Here is a 20,566-nt window from a genome sequence, read left to right on the forward strand (position 1 = left end):
ACAAAACATTTTAAGTGCTGCTGCTACTTCTCTTCTCCGATTTATATTTAGGATAAGCTTTGTGGCTCCTCACATGATGATTTTCATCCATAATACTCTAAAGCAGGGTTTCTCGACCTCAGCACGATTGATGTTTTGGGGCCAGGTAATTCTGTGTTGTGGGTGCTGGCCTGTGCGTTGTAGGGTGTTCAGCAGCCTCCCTAACCTCTACTCAATAGATTCCACTAGCGCCCCACCTCGTTGGGACAACAAACAGTGTCTCCAGACATTGCCAGATGTTTCCCGGGGGACAGATTCCTGCACTCCTCACCCCACCCCAGTTGAGAAGCACTGTTCTAAGTAACTGCTAGCTCTCTGTCACTGGGTAAAGGGTCAGAAGCCTGGCGGGCCGCTGCAGAGTCTCCTTCTCACAGGAAGGGAGGTTTACAGTACAACTGACCGGTGTCATGGAGTTGGAACTTAGGCTAACCAATAAATTCCTATTGTAGGATTTTTTATGAACGCATGTAAGATAGGGAAAAGGCAGTTTTTAAAAAGTACTGATATGCCCTGGCCAGTGTGGCTTGGAACTTCGTCCCATGCATTGAGGGGTTGTAGGTTCCATCCCTGGTCTGGGTGCATGCAGGAGGCAACCGGTTGATGTATCTCTCTCACATCAATGTTTCTCTCCCTCTTCCTTATCCTCTCTCTTTCTAAAAAAACAAACAAACAAAAAAACAACAACATACACGCACACAAACTAGTAGGTTGTTGAAATATAATATCATGCACCTGAAATTTATATACATAAAAAGTAAGAAGAACATTAAAAAATTCATCTCATAAAGTAAAAGAGAACAGACTGATGGAGGTCACAGGGATGGGGATGGGGTCTCGGAGCTGGTGTAAAAGGAGAAGGGATTGAGAAGTACAAGTTGATAGTTAAAAATAGTCACGGGGATGTAAAGTACAGCATAGGGAATATAATCAATAATATCGTAATAACTATGTAGGGTGCCAGGTGGTATGAGACTTATCTGGGGGATCACTTTGTAAAGTATATGACAGTCTAACCACTATGTTGTACACCTGAGATCAATATAAAATAATAGTAAATGTAAACTGTAATTGAAAAATAAAAGTTAAAGAAAAGGGGGAAAATCATGTCTCAAGATAACTATGACTTGACATTTTTCTCTTCACCCTTGTAGATTTTTTTATCTATACATATTACATGCTAGTATAGGAACGACAAGGCATACATCCAGGGATAGAAAAAACATGCTACTGTCTATGATGTTTTGTAGTCTACCATTTCACTTTATATTGTGAACATCTCCCATTTCTTTAGGTCCCCTTTTCCATCATGTTTCATAGTGGACAGTACCTCTTGTCTGCTATTCTACATAATTTTTTTAACAATTGCAATAGTAGCCCTCCATTAATGGAACAATGCTTATTTTTCTATTATTTGGATGTTGCACATTTAATTTCTTTTCATTTTTTCAATGCCTTGATGTATTCTTCAAATACTTATTTATACTGTATTATGTTTCAAACACTCCTGTTCTCTGGTAGCCCAGTAGAACAAGTGAATAAAACAGACTCTGACCCTCATGGATCTCACAGTCTAGCTCCATCCTTGTAGCTACATCATTGTATATGTCTTTGTTTTTTCTAGTTTTTTTGCGGGGGTGGGGGGGGGGGCGGGACTCATTCTGCCTTGCTGTCATATGTGTTGTCTCCTCTACTCCAGTTTTCTTTGCTCATCTGGGCAACCTCTTCCCAGTGTAAGAGTCTGCTTGCCTGTGAAACTAGAATTAACCTGAGGAGTCTGGCTCAGACTCCTCCCAGTTTTCCAGTGAAATCAGCATGACCCAGAATCTTCTAGAAACAGCATGTGTGTGCTTTGTTAACTGGGGAAACTGTCAAGGAACATGTAAGGCTAATTAAGGAATTTAATCTGTTACACAGGGAGTTGACAGAATGGTCTTTTTCTTGTCCTGCTTTTCATGGCTGGCCTCGTGGGAAGCCGGGTGTAGCTCTGAGGGAGGCATGAAGGGGGTATGGATGAGATTGTGTGCCTTTCCTAAGTCTTTTTTTTTTTTTTTTTAATGTGCCTCAGGCAAGAAACAGCTCTGGCTACCAACACAGGCATCAAGCTAGGATGAACTAAGGACTGTACATCTGCTTTGCCCCTGATTGATATAAGAGCAACACCACCCATCAGGTGTCTCCTTGCCCATTGCCAGGGGGTTTTCCTAAGTCTTTGACCTTGGCAAATTGCTAATATCTTTGGACCTCACCTTACTCTTGTGCCTCATGGAGTTGTGAGAAATGGATCTCATGTGTGAGCAGCCTTTGGCATAGGGTCTGGGAAGTGATGGCCACTGAAGAGAATGGAGACTGCTCTTGTTCCCACCCCACCTTCGGACAGGCCTTTGAGTGATTCTGTGAGTGCCCGCTGGATGCCAGATACTTGACATGTATTCTCAGGTCTTTAGCACAGTTGGAGGTAGATGCAGGTAGAATTTTGTAGTTTTTGCTTTGTATATTTTGAGGTTTGGTCATTAAATGAATATCCTATATAATAAAAGGCTAATATGCAAATTGTCCCCTTGACTGGGAGTTCGACCAGGGGGTGGGGCCGGCCGGCCAACTGCCTGTGGCTCTTCCACCTGGCCAGCCCCGCCCCTGATTGCCCCCCCTCCCACCCATTGGGACAGACCGGACCCCACCCATGAACGAATTTATGCAACAGGGCTCTAGTACATTTATAATATCTTTCTGGTCAATTTACCATTCTATTCTGGGTTCTTGCATTGATTTAAACTTCCTGATAGTGACTTCATGGAGGGTTCTTCCATGCTTTCTTATCAGCTTGTCAAGATGTGGTGACAAGATACTCATCCTGCAAGTGGGATGGTTGAGTATTTGTCCCACCCCAGGTACGTCCAGAGTCGCAGCACTGCCTCTCAATGACAGGAAATAGATATTAGTATCTCTCCCTCCATTTCCGTTTATTTCATCACTGATTATTGCCTTCCCAGCATTCAGCCACATTTGCACATTACATTTTCATTTGTTTGTTGATCTGTTCATGATCTTCCTTTACTCTGTAGATTAAAGTGAGATTGACAGGGGCTGTTACTCATCCTTATATTATCCGGTCCTAGAACAATGCTGGTACTTGGTAGGTGCTTCAAAATATGGATTGAACAAATTTTATTATTGAAACACCTCAGTCAAGAAGGAATGTGCCGAAACCGGTTTGGCTCAGTGAATAGAGCATAGGCCTGCGGACTGAAAGGTCCCAGGTTCGGTTCGGTCAAGGGCATGTACCTGGGTTGCGGGCACATCCCCAGTAGGGGGCGTGCAGGAGGCAGCTGGTCGATGTTTCTCTCTCATCGATGTTTCTAACTCTCTATCTCTCTCCCTTCCTCTCTGTAAAAAATTAATAAAATATATTTTTTTAAAAAAGAAGGAATGTCAGTTATATGCAATTGTTTTTCTTGAAGATATATTCAAGCTGGTAAGTGCTAATGGATAATTGCATAATTTGGCAATTTCACTTTAAATATTAATATCATTTATTGCATGAACCGGGGTTCTTCCTTTTTTTTTTAAAAAAAATATTTTTATTGATTTTTTTTTTACAGAGAGGAAGGGAGAGGGATAGAGTGTTAGAAACATCGATGGAGAGACATCAATCAGCTGCCTCCTGCACACCCCCTACTGGGGATGTGCCCACAACCCAGGTACATGCCCTTGACCGGAATTGAACCTGGACCCTTCAGTCCGCCGGCCGACGCTCTATCCACTGAGCCAAACCGGTCAGGGCGGTTCTTCCTTTTGAGTTTGTGTTTCCTGCTAAAAAGTTGAGGTGACACAGAAGTGGCCTTAGTCTTTGTTATTGGCAAATGTAGAATTAAAATGTTTCTCTAGCTCACAATTTACATGTGCATAACTAAGAGCTGACTATTCCACAAAGTAGGGGGTGGGTTGGCTGAGTCTTGTACAAAATTCTTGAATAGTGAAGACATTTTCCTTTGTTTCTTTTCTTTAAATTTTCCACCTCCCCCCTTTGTCAACCATCAGCTTGTTCTTTGTATTTATTCATTTGTTTTTTTAGATTCCACATATAAGTGAAATCATATGGTATTCATCTTTGTCTGACTTATTTCACTTAGCATAATATCCTCTAGGTCCATCTAGGACTAGCTTGTCACAAATGGCAAGACTTCCTTTTCTAACTTTACTTGTTTATTATGTTTTCTCCATCAGAACGAAAGCTCTCCAAGGCAGGGACTATCAGATCTTTGGGGCTTCTGTGGAATCTGGTACAGGAAAGAGGGGGCTAGAGAGGAGCCCCCTATTTTCACCTTTCAGTGTTGAAAAGTGGGTGGAGCTGGATTCGGTGGGAGTCAGTGGGGTCAGAGGTACCCAGTGCAGCCTTTTACGGAGGGTATGGGGAGCTGGATTCCTCCTGGTCTGGGATGGATCCAGGACCTTGAGATAGAACAGATACATTTGGGGGTCACCCTTCAGTTACCAGCTCCCTGAGGAACCAGAAGAATTGACCCTCCTTGGTTTGAAGGCACTTGGAGAAGGAGGGAGAAAGAGAGAGGAGGGAGTTGAACCTTTTCTCTGCCTGGAGCCCCTAATCTCTGCCAGGCCCAGGCTCCTCTGAGCCTCTGTCTCACAAGGACCCACCTAAGAGCCCGCAAAGGCTCACATCCCCACCCAGAGTGGGTCCCTGTTTTGGAGCCAGAGTGGGAGTGCCGGGTCCGAGGTGCTGCGTTGCACTTGGTGGCCGGCTCCAGGTGGCCTCTGGTCTGTCCTGACCTCAGACCTTGGCCACCTCTGGAGCGATTCGCAGCAGGGCCGGGTGTCAGCTAGAGCTTGGATTTGGGTCACTTGCACTCTCTCTGCTTGTGATCGTTCCTGTTCTCCTGCCGGCGTTTCAGGTTCCCGGCTCTGCACTGTCCCTCCTGCCTGCGCCTCTCCTCCTCCAGGTGCCGGCACAGGCCTTGGCCAGCTTCCTCTCTGCCGGCCCTGTTCCCTCGTCTTCCGCTGCCAGGATGTGCGCAGGGGCTTGTCCTGAACCATCTGGGAGAACCTCTTCTTGGGGCGGGCCTTCCACACCTGCTGATTTGGGCTTTCCCTTCGGGATTATAGGAGCTTCACCTTCTCCAACTTCTCGGGCGCTGGGCCAAGGCTGAATGAAGATCCTTTTCGCTTTTTTGGCCAAAGGCCATCAGTCTCCACACCCGGGCATCAGGGCAGGAGGTGGCTTGCTGGGCTCATGCTGGGCTCATGCTGACCAGGGGGAGCCAGGTGACAGGTGTCAGCTCCTGCAGTGTTGAGGGCTCCGGTCCTGGGCTCCGGATCTGCGCTTGCTGACTGGGGTAAGGCTCTGGGGATCCTGGGCCCCACTGCAGCTGATGTCGGAGGGACCCCCCACCAGTGCCTCCCTATACTCTGGGCCAACTCTGCATTGGGTTCTTCTGTCTCTGGAGGACTTTGGTGAGTCCCCACTTGGCTTTGGCTGACATTGGGGGCGCGGAGGGGAAATTCATGACTTGACTCTGGCTGTCTTCCTGGAGACTCCTGGGGGAACCCTTAGGCCTGGCTCCAGAGTCCTTCTGGGGGACCCCAGACTTGCCCCCTGCCCTAGACTGGGTGATCCCTGGCATGTCTCTGGCTGACATGGGGAGTGGGGAGGGGGGGGGGAGACTCCAGGCCAGGCTCCCTCCTTTGTTCTGGGTTCGATTGGAACTCCACAAGGGCTCGTCTGGGGGCAAAATTGAGGTGGAGCTCTGGTGGGCGCAGGCTTTAGGCCTTACGGCCCCGGGCTGGGCCTCAGCGGTGTGCCCATGGCCCAGCCTCAAGATTTCTTTTTTGTTGCTGAAAGATGTTCCATTGCATATATGCACCCCATCTTTATCCCTTTGTCTATTGATTGACACCCAGGTTGCTTCCTATCTTGGCTATTCCTAGTAATGCTGCAGTGCACATAGAGGGGCATATTCCTTTTCAAATTAGTGCTTTTGTTTTCTCCAGAGAAATCCCCACAAGTGGAATTGCTGGGTCATATGGCAGCTGTAGTTTTTAATTTGTTGAGGGATCTCCATCTCATTTTTCCTTAGTTTTCCTTAGTTTCTTGATCTTTGCTTTCTGGTCTCAAAGCCTTTAATTTGTTTTACTTTTTTGCTGCTGTAAACAATTTTTATTTATTCCCCAAATACTATTCACAACCTAGTATATTCTCGGCACCTCTGCTCACTGAGGATAGAACGGTGAGCAAAACAGATCCCTGGCCTCGTGGAGCTTACATTGTCATTCACGCTTGCAGCGAACTCATTGCGTATGTCTTTGCCTTATTTTGTTAGTGTTTCTCTAGTGTTTCCTGTATGTGCTGTGTCCCACCCCTCCAGCTTCCTAGCTCAAAATGAACTCAGTTGATTAAAAATGAAATGACCACGGCAGGCTTTCAGGCAGTTATTCACAAAGAGCATTTGGACTTTCCCTTTGAAAATCAGTTCGCCTGGCTACTGAGAGGGCCGTGAGTCTTTGTCTTTAAGTTGATTGATAACCGGCATCAGCTGGGAAGATGCATGTACTTTGCTTGTTGAAAAGTGACTGCTGAGCAGCTGGGGTCCACGTGGCCTGGCCTTGCTGCTGCTGGTGAGTGTGCACTTACACAGCGGTTACTGGGCTTTGCTGGGCACGCGCACTGCGTGCCCATCCACGGACAGAGTGCCCCATGGATAGGATGTTTGGGAAATACGGGCGTTCCAGGCTCTCCAGTGGGATGGAGAGAGGACCTAACTTTCAGGGGCTTCAGAACAGGAGCGTTCCAGCCTGGACCAAGCAGGTATCAGTGCCTGGAATCCATTTGCCCCTGACAAGACGGGGTCCCACGAGAGGGAGTAGGTGAGGCCTCAGGAGCAGGCCCCGGGATTAGGGGTGGCGATACGCCATCATAATCAAGAGCTTGGGTTGGCCCTACAGCCAAGTAGCTGGGGTTCACATACTAGCCCTGATGTTAACTCTTACGCGTGACGTTGGCAAAGTTGGATGGAAATTTAAATGTATTTCTCCATCTCTAAAATAGGGGTCAGATGTCAACCTGAGCTACCCTGGTTTCTATTCCCTCTGCATCACCCTCATCACAAGAGAGCTTTCAAATATTGTTTTCCTTGTATCTCTTATGATGATATGTTTTTATTTCTTTTTATTTCCCAATCTAGCACACTAATTCTTTGAGAGTCAGGAATTTGATTTTTTTTTTTTTGTCACTGTTTTATCCCAGCACCCAGCACCTAAGAGATGAAATGTTTGCAGAATGAAAGAAGAAATTTGCTAGAGGCTCGTGGTCATTATCTTTTGCTCCTTGGACCATATTTCTTTGCTGCTTCCAAGAAAAGATCTCTGAGTAGGAACCCAGTAGATGTGTTTTAGACATCCTGGATTCTGCCCACTGTGCCTGTGGCACTTAACTTCTGAGTCCTTTTCACACGAGGAATTAAACATTTGGTCCGTGGCTGGCTTTGGGGGGTGTCTTTGGGAATTGGCTGCTGACAGCCCTGTACTCAGGAGCATGAGCTCTGCTGTGCTTTCTCCTGCCTCTGCCCTGTTCCCTGGTCCCCTTTCTCTGACAGTGCCCAGTGCCTGGCAGGGGCACCTGGGGCTCCTGCAGCCTGAGAGACCTGCTGATCCCTGCTTTTCTGGTTCCTGAGCCACGGCCTGATGAACATCAAAGACAGGATGCTGGCTGTTTTATTATTTATTTTTTTAGCTCCACAACTGTCGGTTTGAATAGATGTTCTCGGGGCTTCGTATAGGCATATAAAATGTATGTTTTCTTTCATCAACAAAGGCTATGATTGTGCAAGTCTAAACAGTGCTGCTTAGTTGAGTATTTTCTAGTTCAATTTTCAGTAGTTCTTGAGGGAGATTGCATTGTGCTTCATCGGATAGAAAGATGGTTTGATGGTGCTGTGTATGCTTCTTTTTTAATTTATTGGTTTCAAGGGAGGAGGGGAGTGAGGAAGAGAGAGAGAGAAATCCTCACCCAAGGACATGCTTAGAGAGAGGGTGAGGGAGAGGGAGAAAGAGAGAAAGAAACATTGACCAGTTACCTTCTGTACATGCCCAGCTGGGGATCTAACCCAGACGCAGGTATGTGCCCTGACTGGGAATCGAACTGGCAACCTTTTGTTGCATGGAAAGACACTCCAACTAACTGAGCCACTCTGACTGGGCTTTGTGTGTGTGTGTGTGTGTATATATATATATATATATATATATATATATATATATATATATAAAAGAGAAGTTATTTTTGATGGAGGAGTAGCAAATCTTGACTTTGGTGAATATGTTATTTCTCCCCTAGTTCTGTATGCTCTTTCTTGTGCTTGTGTATATCTTATTTATCTGGCTGCCTGAGGCAGTTTAAAATATGTAAGCATTTATGCAACTGACTATTTCTTAGAATTATGGCATCTTTGGTGAATGACTTTCTAGCCTGAGACATTTTATCATGCTATAAATATCAGAAACACCAGAAATTAAATAATAAGTTTGTTTCACTTTTGTAAATAAATTCTACTCTCTTTATTTTGCAGTGGATAAAGGACTTTGTTTATTTGTTTGTAAATCACCTAGTTTTTTTTCTTTGTAGAGAGTAAGTAGATAGATATTCATTTTTGCATAGATATCAACATTCTCATATAAAGAATGCAGCCCTGGACACATTAATACCAAGCATCTATGAGATAGTTTTGAAATGTTATTGTGGAAAAGAGAATAATGATTTAGGGACACTGTGCGTCAGAAAACCCAATCTCTTATTGTTTCTTTTCAAATATAATTTAAATTTGAATTAGTACTAGGCCTCATGCCTCATCAAGTATGCTTTTCAAACTTCTGTGTTGCTCACCTGTTAACTAGATCCGTTAGCAGACCAACCAATAGAAACCACCTTTAAACTTATTTTCTGGGTCTAGACTTGTAGTTAATAAACCTGAGTTCTCCTGAAGATCTGATTTCTTCTCATCTTGGAGGACTGTAGGTGCTGAAGATGTAGAATACAGAGAATTGCTTCTGATTCATCTCCAAGTTGAGTAACTTTCGATGTGACTCATTTACTTATTTTTCAAAGCCATTGATTGGGAAGAGCAAAGACATTGGAATTCCACTCAGCTTTGGATTTGAAATCCAACTTTGCCACTTTAAGACTGTAACCTCTACAAAGGCCAAGATGTGTCTGTCATTCACTTCTGAATGCCTGGTGTCGTGGGACATGAACGGTTCTGAGTAGATACTGGTTGAGTCAGTGAATGAACATCATCATGTGATTTTGAGCCACAGTATCCTGCTCTGTATAATGGGGATAAATAACCCTTATATTACAAGGTTACCGTAAAGCTTGGAAGTAGAATGTTTAAAGCACATGCTAGATTGTCTGGCCTATCCGAGGTGGGCATGTATTTCTCAAAATCCTTAGATTTGCTTCTGATTGTGTTGGTTAGAGAATAAACGTGAAGTTTTGTTCATGTTGTACTTTGTGTTTTGGCAGAATTGGTCTGGGTAGTTCAGTTTCTAAATTGCCAGTGATGAATTCAGAAAGTGAACTGTTGGATTGGGCTTCATTTCTGGATCATCCATATTAAATGGATTTTCTCCAAGTTCCCACTCTACAGGCTCCTTATTGTCAAGCTGATGTCACACCTCTCTCCTGTCCAAGAGGGCGCTGTTGCAGTTGTGAGTCCTAGTTACCCAGAAGGAAGCCGCATTCCTGGGACTCGCTTATAAGGTGGTGGGTGGCAGAGCCCTAGACACTGATGCTCATCCCTTCTTGTCTTGAAATCTTCAGTCCAAGACGGTTTCAGAGTATTTTTGTTTTCACTGAGATTGTTTTAATAAAGGGACCTGGTGGAAATCTGGATATTCATGAAACACAATTCTCCCTTTGTGTTGTAAATAATACTTATGAATGATAGTTTGGGGCTCAACCGGGGCATTATGGGGAGATACTGAGTAGGAGTTTTCTGTCTGAAGGGTAATATGAACTTTAACCAATTGGACATACCCTGTTTTTGTGTTCCACAAATGGAGTTTTCTGATAAATTTTAGTGCTACTATTAATATGACTCCTGTTTGAACGGAGACTGTCTTGAGGGAGGTCATAGTTAATGTCAGGTTCTGTTTTTGAATCGCTGTGCTGTTGTTGGGGGATGAGATTCTGGGGAAGGGAGATCTTGTGTGGGAGGTTGGGGCAATCTTGACCACGTGAGCTCCCACCTGTGCACCTTTCAGAACCTGAGACCTAGAAGAGCTGAGAAATAAACTGTCTGGCCTTCTGAAATGCTTGCCTGTATATACTTTCACATATTAAGGACTTTATTTTTCAAAAAATGAAGTGTGCAGATGAAGCTCTTTTAGTGGGAATTGTGTATGTGAATTTGAGAAGTCCTGAAAATGAAATAAAATTAGATTATGATTTGACGGTGGGTGCTGGACACAATGTAATGTACAGATCATGTATCATAGAGGTGTACACTTCAAACCTATGTGATCTTATTAACCAGTATTACCTCGATAAATGTAATTCAAAAAAGAAAAAAGATTACATTGGAAAGAACTGAAGTCTAGCTCTTTAAGCCTTCCCTTTTTTTTTTTTTTTTTGGCTAAAGAAAATGGCTAATTACACTGGGAACCAGAGACAGGTGCCTGTGAGTGTTAACTGGGTAAATAAAGAATGATGTTAACCTCTCCAGAGTGCTGGTGGCTGTAGTTTGGGCAGAAAATCCTATAAAGGAGAAAGCGCTGCCTAGTGTAATAAACTCCCAGGTGCTCGATAAAAGCCCGCTCCTCTTCTGCTGGCTGGTCAAGATCAAGGGCGCTGCTGCCCAGGGAGCGGGAGGCTCCTCGCGGGTGCGCGGGTGATGAGATTTCGCCTCTCCTGCTATCTGTCTGAATTACTGCGGGGCCGACGGAGACGGGCCTCTCTTTTGATAGCAGCTCAGAGACATGGATATCTTATTTTCTTTAAGTTAAACCTACCAGTCTTCATTTGCCAAATAATTTCCACTTCTGGGAAGCTTGTGTGTTAAACCCGACGAGATTGTGTTCAGTTCTTTAAGGCCCTGTGCCATCTTTTTTGTCGTCTGTCACTGGACAGAGGAAATGCAGCTTTAGAGACTTGTTTGAAGGCGAAACGAAATGAGAAACACGATGGACCTGCCAGGTGGCTTTACTGTTACTGCGTTTCTCTGAGTCTAAGGCAGGGTTTCTCCATCTCGGCGCTATTGCTCTTCGGGTCTGGGCAGTTCTTTGTTGTGGGGACTGTCCTGCTCATTGTGGGATGTTTAGCAACACTGCTGATCTCTATCCCTAGATGCCAATAGCACCCCCGCACCCCCTACTTGTGACACCGAGTATGTCTCCAAATTTGCCCCTGGCCATGATAGAAAGGTACTTGATGAAGCCTGGCATCAGGTTTCTCCTTTGGTCAGAAATGGAGTGGAGCAGTACTTGGAATGAATGACTTCAATTTAATATGATCTCTGTTATCTAATAAATTATATGATGGTAGTGACTTTCCCTCCCTTTTCTTTCTCATTCATTGATGATTAAAATGGCGTTTTTGAAACTTAGGCTCAGCCATCTGCTCCTTCATGTTGCCTTAAATCAGCATTAATCGCTTTAGGTTGGACATGGAAAACAAGAGCAGAAATGGTGTCCTGTGACTCCAGTCATAAAAGGACTCGGATCCTAAGAGAACCACAAAAGGTTCTTATAAATAAGCTCAACACTTAAATGGGTCTTCAACAAGCTACATTTGATTGCATAGATTATGTATTTGATTTGACATTTTAACTTCTATAAATCTCATTAAATAAAAATTGGTTTCTAACATGCAAAGACATTGATGAAGGGATGAAGAGAAAACGTCTTTATGATTTTTCCTAGAATGTCTGGCATCTCTGACATAAGTATACTAGAAATAAAAATATGTATATTGGTACTGGATCTGGGATAATGATATTAGTCCTATTAAAAATAATATTTACTATAAACTTTATGGTACTTAGTATGTGCCAGCTACTGTTCCCATTGTAATTCACTTGCTCCTCAGAGCAGTATTGTGCAGTAGGTTCTGTCATGCCCACATCTCCCTCAGCATGTTATAGACAGGACACTGGAGTGGAAAGTTAAGTAACTTGCCTAGAATTACCCAGCTAATGAGTGCTTGTCTGGTCTACTACTTGTCTCTAACTTCATTTCTGCAGATTCTAAGACCTGATCCTGAAGACCAGTACCAGCGGTTGGCAAACTAGAGCCCATGGGCAAACATCTGGCCTGCTGCCTACTTTTGTACATAAGTTTTTTTGAGCACAGCCATGCTGTTTGTTGACTTACTGTCTATGGCTGTTTTCTTGATACAATGGCAGAGTTGAGTGGTTGCAACAGTTGACTGGTTGCCAGCCAAGTCTAAAATGTTTACTATCTGCCCACCCCTGCATAAGGCCATTCTCACCCACATGTGTGGTCCAGAAAGGTAGGGAAATAAAAGGAATAATAATTCCATAAACTTCCAAATAACTTCACTTAACATTCATTCATGCATTGCATTTTTAATATCGATACCTTCTTCTAGGTACTCGTGAGTGAAGGATACCTGCACCCTCTGGGACTGGTTATTGCAAATGTTGATGTTAGGTTGAGAGTGGACTGGGCTTTTGTAGATGAAAACAGAAAGTATGAGCAGAAGTATTTGTTTCAGGCTGAGATTTTGCAGTGCCTCATTTCCTGTGGGGTGGGTGGATGACTTTTGTGGCTTAGGCTTGAGATGGTATGACCTACTTATTGAGACCCAGCATTGGCTTGGCAGGACCAATTCCAAACGATGTGGCGTGCCAGGATGTTGGTCTGAGTGAAGCTAGAAGGAACACCGAGCATACTCACAGCATAGTCACACCATGGCTACTCCTGTCCTTCCTTTCTGCTCTTCACAGACTTATCAATACAGTTAATTACAGTTCGGTGGCTATTTCAGATATAGTGTTAGTGTACAGTGGGACCCCAGTGCCTACAATATATTGCTGAATGAATGAAAGTTTTGCTTTTTGCTTCTTTGAAGCAAGGAATTCCCTGCTTGGAACCACATCACTCAGGCTTATCTTAACATTCTGAAGGGCACACATTGCTCTTTGAGGCATGTGTTCTCCCCTGCCACAAAAAAATCAGTTGCACTGGAGACAGACTGGCACAGGTTGAGAAGGGACTGTGCATATCCTGGCATTGTGGAGGGTAGTTGGGCAGCAAGGAGGTGGCAGGTGGGACTGGCGGTCCCCCAGGCTAGAAGGTGTGCTGTCAGTGAGGTGGGGCTGCTCCTTTTGGGGAAGAGGTAGCTTGATAAGGGAGTCCAGCTGACCTAGACTTATGTTTGAACCCTGGCTTACTGGCTTTTTGACCTTGGACAACTTTATTCAACCCCTTTCAGTTTTAGTCTCTTGTTTTAGTCCTTTCAGGCTGCTATTAACAAAAATACCATAAACTAGGTGGCTGATAATTTTATATTTCATAGGTCTGGAGGCTAGGGAGTCTTAAGATCCAAGTGCTGGCAGACTTGGTGTTTGGTGAGGGCCATTTTCTGGTTCATAGGTGGTGCCTTCTTGTCTTCTCATATGGTGGAAGGGACGAGTTAGCTCTGTGGGGTCTTTTTTTATAAGGGCACTTATCCCAATCTTGAGGGCCCCATCCTCGTGACTTAATCATCTCCCAAGGTCCATCTCCCAATATCATCACCTTAAAGGTTAGGATTTCAACATAAGAATTTGGGGGGGGGGTACCAAACATTTAGACCACAGCAGTCTCTTTGTCTCTTCGATGGGGATAAATACCAGCTTCATCTATAATAGCCCCTTGGGAAGGTGTTGAAAAGATCACCACTCAGCATGGTATACAGGAAATTCTCTGTAATAGTTAACATTTTTTTGGTCACTTGAATCTGAATGAATTGAGTTGCATTGGGATTTAGTCTGTAGGTCAGTGTGGCTAATGTTCAAAATCCTGGGAAGATACAGGAAGGGGTTGACAGGCTGGGAGGGATCATCTAAAGATGTTAGAGAATTAACTAGTTTCTAGGGCTCTTAAAATGTCACCGTGCCTTTCAGACATACCCAGGTTATTCTTAAAGAGCTCCTTGCCTGGTAGGAGTCCATTTTGTAATATTTATTTAAATTATATGACGGAACATTGCAGACTTGTCATCTGTGCTCGGAATAGCATTATCTGCCCCACTGTTGATCAGCGCCACATCTTTTTACTTGTTTATCTCTGCTTCCCATATGGTCAGGCTCCAAAGCTAGACCTAGAGGAGACCCACTAACTCATTAACCTCTGCGACATGAAACAAAACCTCCCAGAAGGGAACTGGCCATGGGAGGCATTGTGTTTAAGATCTCTCGGAGCCCCACTGCATTCATTTGCCCTCGTACAAATTTTCATAGCATGCAGGAATTTGTCATGGTCCAGTCTGTGCTGTCATTTGAAAATTATTACTTAGTTCTTTGAGAAGTAATTAACTAGAACTGTAGGAAAGACCTTCTCATTAGTATTTTTTTTAAAAAATATGTTTTTATTGATTTTTTTTTAGAGAAAGAGAGGAAGGGAGAGGGAGAGAAGGTAGAAATATAGATGAGCTTCCCCTATTGGGGATCAAGCCTGCAACCCAGGCATGTGCCCTGACCGGGAATCGAACCAGCAACCTCTTGGTGCATGGGACAATGTTTTAATCCACTGAGCCACACTGGCTGGGCTCATTAGTGTTGTGTTGTTTTTTTCAAATGTTTTTATTGATTTCAGAGAGTGGAAGATAGAGGGAAAGAGAGTGAAGCAGTCAATGATGAGAGAGAATCATGGATCAGCTGCCTCCTGCATGCCCCCTACTGGGGATCAAGCCTGCAACCTGCGCATGTGCCCAGACCGGGTATGGAACCATGTCCTCCTGGTTCCTGGATCGATGCTCAACCATCGTTTCTGAATTTTGCTATCACCTAACATAGTTAGAGCCATAAGGAACTCTATAAATGCCCTATTTTTTTTTAAAGGAAGGTAGGAGGAAAAGAGTCCTCAGTTCTCCAAAAAGTTATTTTGAAGTGCTTGCTTTAGTTTGATGTAGCAAATGTTATTGAGCACCTGTTTGTTGAATTTGTTGAAAATGAATTTAAAATAATTTCATTTTGACCTTTCCTTTTTGCAGTTTTTGTTGTTGTTAATCCTCACTGGAGGATATTTTTTCCTTTTTTTTTTTAGAGAGAGAGAGAGGAAGGGAGGAAGGGAAGGGGAGAGAGAAAGAGAGAGAAACAGGACATGAAGGAGACACATTGATTGGCTGCTTCCTGCACCCACCCTGACCAGGGCCCCCAGGGCCGGGGATCGAACTTGCAACCAGGTAAGTGCCCTTGACCAGGAACCTAACCTGCCAACCATTCCGTGCATGTGCTGACGCTCCAACCACTGAGAAACACCAGCCAGGGCCCTTTTTTTGCAATTTTTCTATCACCTTAGGAGGTAGCTGGAGAAGTTCTGGAATGCCTTTGAACACTGGATGGGAATTAATGTTTATAAATTGTCAGATAGTGTCACTAGGTGATAATTCCCCTCTGTGTGAATGTCATGGTTACAGTCTGCTTTTTTGCCTCTAAAAGAACAATTATATTCAAGAAATTTCTTAGTGCATTTAAAAACAGCTGGGTGAAAGTCATTTTAAATCCCCAAATCCAACACATTAGTTCTTTTATGCATTTAATTAAGCAGAAGTTAAAATAAATTAGAACAGAAGACATTCAGTGCTGATTGTTGAATCAACAAAGCAAGAAGCAGCCTAGCATTACCCTACCGCAGATGTCTGTCACTCAGCACTGTTGCCCTAGAAATTTGCATCAACTCTTAACATTTTTGAATAACTATTTCTTTTGTAGTAAAAACTGGCGTGTGATGTATAGCAAGTAGTGTTCTTTATATAAAGTTTACTTCGCACGTACGTGTCTATGTGTGCATATGTGCGTGCTTATAATTTTTTTCCTTTTATACCTTTACATTGTTGACTTGGATAAATTTTTTTTGTGTGGGGGTGGGAGTCTAGCCTAGAATGACAAAGTTTAGGAAAATATAGAAAACAGAAAAATAAGGTTTAGCAATAAATTTGAATATTAGTAAAAATGACTTGAGATTGTTTCATTTTTATACTAAAATATTCTTAAGGACAGGGTGAGTTTGAGTTTGTTTGTTTTTTTTTTTTGTGTGTGTGTTTTTAAAAAGAATATTCCATAAAAGCTGTGTTCATTTCTCACATTAACCCTTTGCCGTCCAATGTTATTTTTGGAATTCAAACAGTCTGGTCCAAATTAATTGATGGGATTGAATGTTGAACTTTTTAATGTTCTTATTGCTCGACATTGTATCTGCTCCTAGCGCCTGGTCTGTCGAGTCAGCCTTGAGGTTGGACCGAAAAGGGTTAACTTGATTAATAACATGATATAGATTTCAGGTGTACATCACTATGTCTGACATCTGTGTGTGCTCACCACCCAAGTCTAGTTTTCTTCTGTTACTATGTTTGACCTCCTTTACCCCCTTCATCCTCCCCACTCCCTCATTTGTCTTTATAATGCAAATAATGTATGGCTGGTTCATTGTTGAGATCTTTGATTAAAAACACGTCAGCTGGAAATGCACCCCTGTATTCTCATCACCTACAGACATTACTGCTACCTTTCGGTGTATAGGCTTTTTCCTAATATGCATATATATTTTTTTCATGAACAGGATTCTGCCTTATAGGCAGTCTTGTAGTACCTTCCCCCCCCACATAATAGAATATCATGATTGATACAGTGTCTGTTATTGGTTCCAGATAATTGAAGGGGGGAGAGGTGAGCTTATGGCTAGTATTTTAGCTGAAACAAGATTTAGTCTTAAATTTTTGAAAGTTTCGCCCTACCTGGTTTGGCTCAGTGGACTCAGGGGATAGAGCGTCAGCCCGTGTTCGATTCCAGTAAAGGGCACGTACTGGTTCGGGCTTGATCCCAGCCCTGGTCAAGGGTGCATGTGGGAGGCAACCAATCGATGTGTCTCACATGGATGTTTCTCTCTGTCTCTCCCCCTCTTTTCTACTCTCTCTAAAAATCAATGGAAAAATATCCCCAGGTGAAGATTAACAAAAATAAAAATAAAAAAGTTTGAAAGTTTCTGCTGGGTCATGGATACATGAAGATTCACGATACTCTTAGTTTTGCATAAATTTTTAATTTTCCTTAATAAAAAGTTTACATATGTGTCAGTTAGTCCATAAATATCTTCTCAGTTCTCCGGATCAACATCCATGTAATCATTCTTAGGAGTCACATCTAGTGCCATTGTAGCCTGGACCATAATTTATAGCATGGCCATAAATAACCAAGACCCTATTATTGAATACCTCTGCTCAGTATTTTAGACCATTTTTGCAAATGGATGCAAACTTGTTTGGTTGTCTTTCTAGGTCTTTGTCATTTAAATTTTTTACTTCTGTAATGATTCAACAAGGAATCTTGAATTATAACGGAAGAGATGAGAGCCAGAAATCTTTAATTAGAAAAGTTATGAAAGTACAATCAGTGTGTTCTCTGAATGCAGCATTGTAATTCAATGAATCTTACACATACACACACACACACACACACACACTCTTTAATCCACTGAATAATTTTTATTGCTAGAAGTCTTAGTGCACTGATATAGTGTAACTTGTGACATAATTGCATTTGCTCTTATGGACACATATGTATTGTACTGAAGGTTGAGTAGTTCATGTGTGTTCTGTCATCTTTGTGTTGTTTATTCATCACAAGCTGCTGATTCCCATTCCTCAGCTGGGGGCTGTTCTAGGCCTTTCCCTGGTAAAGGGCAGACTCACTAGAAACTGGGTAACTGTGAACATGATCAACACTTTCTTTCTTACCTGCATCCACAGTTCATTAGATTGAGAATCCTGAGTGAGGAGGATCATCCGTTCTCTGAGCCTCAAGTTAATTTGAGTAAGAATACATTTAATGCCCACCACCTCCTCTTGTGAGTGAAGTATGGGGCAGGTTCTGTAATAGACCTGGTACCTACTTTATTTGATTGAATCCTTACAGCAACATACAGAGAGATTCTATTATTCTTCCCGCTTTACGAGTGAAGGAATGAGGCCTAGAGAGATAAAGTCACCAGCTCAGTGAAAGTCCCACTGCTGGCTTCAGATTTTTGGACACCATCGTCAACCCATTGAGTAACTTGGATCAAGATCACAAAGGATCAGTGGTGAGTTTTTGGTGATTGTGTATTCACTTATTAATTATAATATATGCAAATGGAAATCCCTAGATATAGGCCTGTGATTGTGATTAAAATCTGCCCGTTATGTGTCTAAAAGACTTGAGAAGATGACCATGCCTCAGGGGGTAAATTTTACCAACTTTCCATTTTCAGTCCGTCTTACTTTGATCTGGGAATAAACCCAGTTCCCAGTGTGCAGGGTTCCAGAGCGGTGGGGTGGCTTGCTTATTTGATATATTTTTTAAGTTAGAAATTTTTGGAAGCTGGCAGCCCCTTTGACGTGGAACACCTCGAGCATGAGCCGGTTATGAAGAGTGTTCGTGATGACCAGGCCTGGCCAGGAAGGTCGGGAAGGGACTGGCGGAGTTTTGAGAGGTAGCGTCTGTACAGCTCTTGCTCATGAGTCACAGTTTATGAAAACTGTTTGGGAAACTTGATACCCAGAGGTATAAACACCTGTTTGGAAGGAAACACAACGTGCTCTGTGCGGAGCCTGAGCAGAGAGCCCTATGCCTAGTAGTTTTAGATGCTTCATCATCCTTAGACGGTGGTGCCCCCAGGTGGTAAGGAGGGGCTGTGGCTGGGATCCAGGGCTCACCTCTGTCAGCTCCTAGTTGTAGTCTCAGGAGCAAGTCAAGGCCTGGGTGCGGATGTGCTGCCCAAGCTAAAGGGGCATGGATGATGGATGTAAGTGATTATGTTTTTGAAAGACACTACTCCTCCCCCCCCCCCCCCCCCCTTCCCCCAGCAACTGAGGAAACCATTTGGAATACGTAAAAGAGGTAGCCTGGTCAGTTTTCAAAAATGAAGGAAGGGGTGGATATTTATGTGTGGCCTGGGGAAGCAATAGTCCACTTGTGTTTTAAATCGTCTGCTTAGAGGCCTAGTCTTTACAAATAATATGGACTGAAAACCTGGAGGGAGTGTCAAGAGCAGGGAGGGGCAGGAGGGGTTGGACTTGTCAGGCACAACCCGATGGTATGTCCCTTCTCCTTTAGAAAGAAGTGCAGTCCAGTGTAGCCTTTCCCTGGGTCTGCATCTTGGTCTCTCCAGCTTGGAGCATCGCCAGAGAAGGTGGTCACCTCCCTGATAAAACTGACCTGGCCGAGAACCCGAAGCGAGCTTCCTGGCTTCCAGGCTTCTCAGCTTGGCATCCGCGTTGCGAGAACAGGATTACCTGCGCCATTTCACGGTCCTGTTATCACCATGTCCCGTGTTGATAACTACGAATAACCCCAGACATGCCCACTTTCTGTTGGTTGGTTGACTGCAACTTTCTTTTTGTTCTCCAGAAGTCAATGTCATACCTAATAGACTTTCCCAGGCTGCATCCCCATCCCTATATTTTGGGGTGCCTTTGAATGCCCACCCCTCAATAAGGATCTCTGTAATGAATACATCCTTTACACTTTTCTGGAATAGTGGTTTAAAATTTTTTTTTTTTTTCTTAAGACAATTATCCCTAAGTTCAGTTGACTGGACTAAGAAGGAGACTGTGTTCGCTAGCGCCCCAGCCCCATGGGATTGGGAGGCCGATGGGACGCGGCGAGACTGTGCCACAGCCAAACGGGAGCTTTTGGAAAGCGGCTGCCTCGGGTGTGGATAGAGGTGCAAAGTCCCAAATGGTAGATGAATTGATTTTGATGATGTGACTCCGAAGCTTGAGCCTTTCATACTGTTTTCAAACTAATGGCTGCCACATTTGGCAACGAGCCCAGCGGCACATTGGGCTCATTTTAAAAGCAGATCGTGACCGCGCACCAGGAGGAGAGGATGCACGCGAGGTGTCTGAATAGTTAGTTGCTCAGTTCAGAGGAACGGGCATTGTTTTCCTGAAGAAGTACCATCGATTCCCTCCACCACCAGCCAGGCCGCAGTGCCTCCGGTCAACCCTTGGAAAACCTTGACAGTGTGGTCTCAAGGTCTCCTCGTTCATGCCCGCTAATAACACCTCCAGTGGGAAGTAGGGGTGACCCCCAGGAGAAGTAAAATCCCTGACACCTTGTCCTCCTCAACTTGTCCTACTTTCCCTTAAATGCCCGCTCCTTGAACATTTTCTCTTTCTCGATTTTGATTGTCCCCTTAAGCAATTTACTAATTAGACATTGAAATTTCCCAGCCCCTCAATCCCAAGGCAAAACCGATGAACACAGCCAACCAAAGCGGTTGGGCTAGAAAAGAACAAAGACGTACCTGCAGAGATTTGAAG

General features: G+C 43.7%; 1 protein-coding gene and 2 pseudogenes across 3 annotated transcripts in view; 1 reads left to right on the plus strand and 2 right to left on the minus strand.

Annotated features, from left to right (window-relative positions):
• PTPRG (protein tyrosine phosphatase receptor type G) overlaps positions 1-20,566 on the plus strand; it is a 675,258-nt gene that overhangs the window by 91,135 nt on the left and 563,557 nt on the right. The window lies entirely within an intron of this gene.
• LOC138992804 (small nucleolar RNA SNORA48) lies at positions 2,092-2,236 on the minus strand (annotated as a pseudogene).
• Positions 4,893-19,543, minus strand: LOC138992572 (coiled-coil domain-containing protein 86 pseudogene; annotated as a pseudogene).

The sequence above is a fragment of the Myotis yumanensis genome, unplaced genomic scaffold (assembly GCF_028538775.1).
Source record: "Myotis yumanensis isolate MYYU_CA2020_CCGP unplaced genomic scaffold, mMyoYum1.0.hap1 SCAF_14, whole genome shotgun sequence".
In the NCBI taxonomy this organism is placed as follows: Eukaryota; Metazoa; Chordata; class Mammalia; order Chiroptera; family Vespertilionidae; genus Myotis; species Myotis yumanensis.